The 6000-nt window shown below is 46.2% G+C and overlaps 1 protein-coding gene across 2 annotated transcripts in view; it reads left to right on the top strand.

Moving 5' to 3' along the window:
- Window positions 1–1869: 1869 nt before the first annotated feature.
- Window positions 1870–6000, top strand: part of LOC121595317 (kinesin-like protein CG14535) — a 115034-nt gene continuing 110903 nt past the window's right edge. The window contains exons 1-2 of one of the 2 annotated variants that reach the window (XM_041919226.1): window positions 1870–2029; window positions 2367–3219. The gene's annotated coding sequence lies outside the window, so the exon portion shown is untranslated. Of the gene's footprint in view, window positions 2034–2366; window positions 3220–6000 lie in introns of both variants that reach the window. The other variant, XM_041919227.1, reaches the window with a different exon arrangement.

The raw sequence follows: 6000 nt of genomic DNA, 5'->3' as shown, positions 1-6000 counted from the left end.
AACAGATATGGGGTTCAGAATAATCTTTAACGTTTAAAGAGCGTTTGGTACACATTTTAAAGAGATATTGAACGAATTGAAACCAATTTCAAAATTTACAAAGAATGATTTGTTATTTGAGCACCTAAATAAATGGCGTTTCATTATCCTGTCAGCTCAACTCGCCCTTCCACAAAACCATCCAATATTGGCTAATGAAGTGCAATTCAATTATCACCTCCATCCGGCACCCGAACGCTTCGGTCGAACGCCGTTTTATGGTTGGAAATTAATATTCATCCCAAACACACTATCCCAACTATCTTCACGCGGTCGATATCTTCTAATGGGAGCCCTTTTTTCGGCAACTGGCAGAGTTGGCGGAGAAAGTTTTTAATTAATTCTATTAAACCTCAACCTTTTCTGCGCGCTCCATCACATCACAACGCGTCCTCCATCCACCAGCTGCACAGGTTCATACGTCATACGCTCACCCATTTGACCCATATACGGGGCTGCAATAAAGCATGCCGTGCCCACTGGGTGCCCAGCCGGGATATCATTCGTTCGCAATCTGTTTTTACGGTTTGTTTTGATGGTTTTGGCTTGGAGTGTGCTCACAGCAACTGTCACGATCGATGCGAGCGAGCAGAGCTATCAACATTTTTCGGATGGTGCAAATTAAATGCCACCTTTCTGGCTGCTCTGGCTGGTGTCTAATAGCCGGCGACGGCTTGTGCTATCGCTCCATCAGCCAACGATGCCTTGTCTTTACGGAACTGAATGCGTCACGGTTTGGCGATCGCAAAGATCGCGATCGTTTGGACGCGCAGTGAGTGCCTTCGAACACTTGTGTCTTGTGGCGCACATGTGTTGATGTTGCCCTGGGTTACCATGGGTTCAGTGGCTGCTGCTGGCGGGAAGGGTTACCCCAGAGGGACAGTGTTTATGTTGCGATGTTCGAGCACAGTGAGTGAAATGAGGCAAAAATGGACAAATATTTGAAGAATTAACAGAATATTTCATTTTAGGATTTTTTTAAAATTTGATTGGCAAATCCACACTTTTTATTCATACACTTGACCATTTGTTATTTTATTTTACTTTTCCACATTACTTTATACTTCCACAAACTGCTTAAGCTTTGGTTGCAAATGTTAATCTCATTAATTTGCCATTTCGATATTTAGTCCTTCGAACCGGAAAAAAACACGTTTTCAATGCCATTTTGAGGAATAAATAAAACGTGTGATGTTTTATAATTCACAGGCTTGCTTCTCCGTCATGGAGTCAATTTCACCCCTCGTAAATGTACTTATTCTACAAACTGAAACTTCCACCACTTCAGACATTCCGGATGCCATCCCACAAAACGTAATCCAGCCACCCTCCGGAACCTCAGAATACAGAACGGAGCGACAGGATTTATTTACTTTCTCACTTCCACTTCCTTCCAAAGTAATCCAGCAAACGGCCGTCCAACGCCGGCCGTAAAACATCGAGCCGATCGCCCTCCAACGAGTCGCTCACTGCAGCTTCGAGCACACAGGCTCATTCCCCTTTATTTTGTGAAACGGCTTGAAAACCCACCCCCCCCTTACTTGGCTGAACAACCAACCGAAACCCTGCAGACCAGCGTGGTGAGTGCGTTTCGATGTGTTAGTGGTGCGTCCGTCCACCCGTTGTCATGGGATGGTGTGGAAGGGAGCATTTACGCCGGCATTTCTATGCTGCACAAACCCCTGCCAGCCGAGCATAAAGCCACGGCTCTGCCCTTCTTGCCGCGCCTTTTAAAATCTTTCGGGAAGAAGCGAAAAAAAAAACACGTCTGGCGAATGCATTTTAAATTAATCGCTCCGGCACTCAGCATCGACAGTCGCTGGTTGACGGGCTGCCGAGTCGGTTGAGAGCGTTTTCTTTTGCGCTGATCGTGTGCTGTTGTGGTGTTTTGCGTTTGCTTTCCGCGTTGCTGTTGTTGCGTTGCGTATCGCGTGCGTGCGTTTCGTTACATTCGCCAGTGTTGTTGGCGGCGCGCGCCAAAAAGGCTCACGTGCGTATGCGCATACCGGAGATTGCGGAGAATGTTTGGAAAATGTCACCGGTGTCAGTGTTTGGCGCGGGCATAGGAATTGATTGATCACTGAAGTGAATGGCGTTACGCAAAGCGCTAGGATTATCATTCCCTGCTGTTGGTGTTGCAAAACGAAACAAAAAAATTGCAAAATATTAAACGTTAACAAGATGCTCGGCGAGGATGATGAGGATTGCCAAATTGATTTTCGTCAAAAGTGTCGCGCACATTATTTGCATTCGCCTTTCACACCAATTTGTTGTGGTTATTATTACGTTTTTTTTCTTCTTCTTTACCCTTCGGTTGTTCGGTGAAGTGAGTGGGCTTGGTGAAATTGCTTGTTGGCATTTAATTTTGTGATTGCGATTATAGTTATGGTCTGCGTGTTGGAGTGATTTTTATCGTTGATTCATTGTTAAGCGGGCAAACCAGCGCCGCCGCTCGATCGATGGGTTCGCCTTGTTGCTGACCTCGAGCTGACGGGCTGACCGAGCAGCTTGTCCTGGTCCAGTTTGTGCGTGTGTATGTGTGTGTGTGTGTCTCTTTATGTTGTGCGATTTTTTTTACAAGTGATAGTGTAAAGAAGAGGTAGAAAATTGGCTCCGCGCTTTTGCTTTCGAGCTGCCAAAACCGGGAGCGCAGTAATTAGTGCAAACTATTTTATGCGCGCGCTCTTGTGATTCTTATCTAGATTGTCCAATGCTTTTGCTCGTCCAAGTTGTGCCTTGGCCGTCCTTTTTCGGCACACTCAAACAGTTTCGCGCGACGTTAGTTTGTCGTTGGAGAGAAATAACTCTCGGTGGCAAACTTAAAAGAAGTTGAAGGGGGAAAAATCCCTCCAAGCATTTAGTTTATGGTAGCCACTTCGTGCGAAGATAATACACCCGAGATAAAGCTCTTTGCTAAGAAAAAAAAAAGAAAGAAAAACCAGCAAATCCACTTGCCCCGACGAGAGTGCATAGGACGCACTTTTATGTGTTCGCCTGCAACCGAGCTGCTGCTTTGCATCCTGCGAATTTGCTGGCTTTAGCTGCGCTCTGCAGCTTCCCCCGCCCAGACGAGCATCCACATCGCAACCTGCAAGCCCACAAAACAGAAAGGACAACAGAATCGACACAACAGTGCACCGGACACAGGACGCTTGCGGTGGAGCACCATCACGGCCACGGGTACGTTTGTTAAAATTAATTAATTTTACTTCTGCGCGACGGACGCGTTTCGCGAAATCTGAGCCACGGGGTAAGGGGCGACAACATAAAACCGAACCAAAAAAACAACAGAACAACAACAACGGTCATAATACACACACTCACACACAAATGCCACTTTCTTAGAAGCGCAGCCACAGTAAGGAATTATTAATTTTTGCACCAGCAGCTTTTGTCTTAACGTCCCTTCTGAGGCCACCGACACCTTCTTCGCGGCTGTGAAGCGAACCGGGAGGACACTTTTGCATAAAATTATTCCCCATAAGCTGCCCTCCGGTAGCCATGGGCACTCGGCATTAGGGGGGAAACAATTCCGTATGCATAGTGGATGAAGTTTTGCATCGATGCGCACACGAGGGATGAAAAGACACGCGCGTCTCAACGTTGGTGGCGCTGTTGGGTTTTAGATTTTCCTGGAAGATATTCATAAGAATTTCGCCTACTCGAGTGATGGGGGGAGGTAATGGTAGAGGCGCTAAGGTTTGAGGCCAAATAGGATGATTCACAGTGCATTACGTGACTCTATTTTGAAGCTATTTTCAAGAGACTATATTTTTAATACTCTCGGCTTGTGGCGTCGTTCATGTCACGTGCTTCTAACGGTTGAATCTTAATCATTTGCTTTGTTGTACATCGAAAAGCATTTATTGTATTTTATATTTTTCAGTTTTTTTTATTTAAAATTATTACATTAAATGTCAAAATTGCTCTTAGTGCCTTTAGCGCCCTCTGTGAGATTTAAGATGTACTAAATGGCCTAGTAATTCCTGTTTTACTCCTCAAACGTGTCTTACTTGAAACCTATTATATCTCAAAAAGATTTTTCTCTCTTAAAAAAGTCTCAGGACTTGTGCCCGATGAGCGCTCTCTTCTTGTTGAAACCTTACCCTGACTTATTGATACAGCGCCTGAAGTACGTTACGTTACATCCACCCATTTCCCACCTTCGCTCCTAACGCTCACACACTCTGTCAGCACGCTTAGCATTTCTTGCAAATTTACTACCCAATGGCCGCAGTAAGTAAACGATATGAATGTGAAAATATGTCTCACTGCACACGAGATTCATTATCAGCCTGTTGTTAGTCAAGGAAAAACACAAACCGCACCCCTTCATGCCACCAGCTTGGACAGTAAGTGATACTTTCCTGCTTGCGCAAAAGGGGCGTTCGTTAGCGGAATTTCTCTTTGGCAAAAAAAAAAAAACACCCTCACTGAGGGAAGCTAGGTCGGCTGGTCAAAGCGATAGATGGGTTGACCAACATAAACCCGGCCAAACAGAGCCGACCGCCTCCGCAGTGGTTGCAGGCGCGCTAGGCGCATACTCGCCAACCAGGGCACTAGCCGTGTCATATCCTATTCTGCGCGCAAACGATGTTTATTTCTTGGCATGACAGCAGCAGCAGCAGCAGCAGCACACTCTTATGCTATCACGATCGAATCTAAGTCTCGGCACCTTGCACACACATGCCTATAGTTGTGTGGTGCCCACCGGCCACCGTTGACCGCTCGCTGAGGTACCCACAACTCATGCGCCGATTCTTGTGCCAAGTTCTGACACATGCACCGGCCCTGAGGTTGTACCTGAAGCTGGCAGCTTTCTTTGGCCACGTGTGCGCGTGTGTATGTGTATGTTTGTGCACACTGAAGGAATGCAAATGCATCTCCGTTGGCAATGCAGCGTGTTGCAGAAGACAGAATGGGCAGACGCACCGCCGCATTCTGGCGTGGTTGTAGTCGAGTCGGTAGTTAAATTGAATAAAATATGCACTCGCTCCGCTTTGCCGGGGGAATGGTCAAGTATAAATTTCATTCACAGCCCCGACGTCGACAACGACAACCACGACGACGACGACGACGAGGTCACAGGGCTTGGAAAATTAATTTTTGCAGCATAAAGCGTTTGCCAGCATCGGGTCTGGTCATCGGAGTGGGAATGTTTGGACAGTGTCCGTATGCGGCATTTGATTTAGCTTTAATGGCTTTAAATGCTCGCCATCGCATTTCGGTGTAGCGTGCATGTGTGCATGTGGAGCGTGCCATTTTTCCATGGAATGTTGGACGGGATGGTGTGAGTGTGTGTGTGTCCCGGGACTGGGGAGTGTTTAAAATATTCAAACGTTATTAACTTTCTGCCGCCGTAGCTGCCGCTGCTGGTGCAATGCACTATTTCAATCGATTATTTACGAGCTCTCCGGTGGTGCTGAACCGGGTAAGAATGGGTCTGTGAAGCGTGCTAACGTGCGATGTTGGGAATGAAATTAAATTAAATTGGCAATTATCAGGGCAAAGCTTTAGCAAATGTGTCAATTGGTTGAATTTTCCCAATGAATTTAAAATGCTTTAAATCGACCTACAGATGTTCCTATCATCTTCCTATTAGACAATCGTTTGAGTTTTAATTCTTGTTGGGACATTCACAATTCCACTCAAACAGTCCCAACAGTCTACATTCATTTCCAACAGGAACATTGATTCAACATACATATCTGTTTGACTTCCATTCGATGGGCATGGGACACGTCGTCTACAGCGAGCAATAATAGAATAATGCTGGCCAGATATGTTTCACTGGAACTGGCCCACCAGTTCGGTACCATTTCGCACTGCCAAATTGCCCCTCGGGCGACTTGCTCAGTCTGCTGTCTGTCCAACAGTTTGCTCCATCTGTTACCGATCTGGCCACCGCAATGGAAAGATGACGTTTGTAACAGTGGCACTAATGCTGGCGGTACTTAACGG

This window comes from Anopheles merus, chromosome 3R, assembly GCF_017562075.2.
Source record: "Anopheles merus strain MAF chromosome 3R, AmerM5.1, whole genome shotgun sequence".
NCBI lineage: Eukaryota > Metazoa > Arthropoda > Insecta > Diptera > Culicidae > Anopheles > Anopheles merus.
This window is presented reverse-complemented; position numbering and strand designations above follow the sequence as displayed.